The 1,129-nt window shown below is 39.8% G+C and overlaps 1 protein-coding gene across 1 annotated transcript in view; it reads left to right on the top strand.

Moving 5' to 3' along the window:
- The window catches only part of LOC101863924 (regulatory protein zeste), a 79,075-nt gene that overhangs the window by 8,318 nt on the left and 69,628 nt on the right, over positions 1-1,129 (top strand). The window lies entirely within an intron of this gene.

Here is a 1,129-nt window from a genome sequence, read left to right as displayed (position 1 = left end):
TCTCTCTCTCTCTCTCTCCTGTGTGTATGCGTGTGTATTTCTCTTCTTCAGTACTCCCCCCTCCCCCTTCCCCTTTACTTATTCGCTCTGGGTTTGTGTTGGCGATTGTATGTTAATGTAACTTTTTTATGTTTGTGCGTGCGTGTGTGTGCATGTGTGTGTTTGTGTGTGTGTGTGTATGTGTGTGTGTGTGACTGTGTGCGTTAAGATGTGTGATGCGAGATTGAGAGAGAAAGAAAGGGAGAGAGAGAGAGAGAGAGAGAGAGAGAGAGAGGGGGGGGAGAAAGAGAAAGAGGAGAAAGAGAGGTAGGTTTTTACTGTACTACACAATACATTATCATTTTAACTAGGTTAGTACGGCTGCTTGTCACACCTGTTGGAGGGGCTCATACATTTCAGAACAAATAAAATATACTGAGATCATATTCTCCAGGGTCATAGGCCTACTGATGACGAAGTTTGCAAACTGGTTTTTCGGATACGTTATCAGAAAAGCTGGAACAGCTTGTGGCGTTAATAAAGGAATGAAGCTCCTGTATAAGAAAGGACTTATTGATATAATATAATATGATAGAGTGTTTGTTGTTGCGGGGCAAGAAAGACAGATGAATAAGTAGATAGACTTAACGCTGGTACTTTCTGAAAGATAGAGATAGATCATAGATGGACCAGTGAAAGGGTAGATTATACGATAGGTAAGCAGGTAGGTAGGTAGTTGGGTAGGTAGGTAGGTAGGTAGATAAGTACGTATGTTGGTAGACGGATGGCTAAATAGATCGATCAATAAATAGATCGATCGATAGACAGATCTATCAAGATCGATCGATAGATAGATAGATAGACAGGTAGGTAGATAGGTTGGTAGGTAGGTAGGTAGATAGGAAAGTACGTACGTATGTAGATAGATAGAGAGATAGATAGATAGGATGGTAAGTAGGTAATAGTTGGATGGATAGAGAGACGGAAGGGAGAGAGGAATAGATAAATCAAAAGATAGACACTGTAATAATATTTATAAATTGTATGCAGATTGATGCTTTAGGTCAACCAATAGATGGCTTCACTGAATGGCAACGTCTATGCATGCTCTTGAGACGAGAGACATATATATATATATACTATATATCTA

The sequence above is a fragment of the Aplysia californica genome, unplaced genomic scaffold, assembly GCF_000002075.1.
Source record: "Aplysia californica isolate F4 #8 unplaced genomic scaffold, AplCal3.0 scaffold00477, whole genome shotgun sequence".
Classification (NCBI taxonomy): Eukaryota; Metazoa; Mollusca; class Gastropoda; order Aplysiida; family Aplysiidae; genus Aplysia; species Aplysia californica.
The sequence above is the reverse complement of the archived record's forward strand: the minus strand, read 5'-3'. Positions and strand labels throughout refer to the sequence as shown.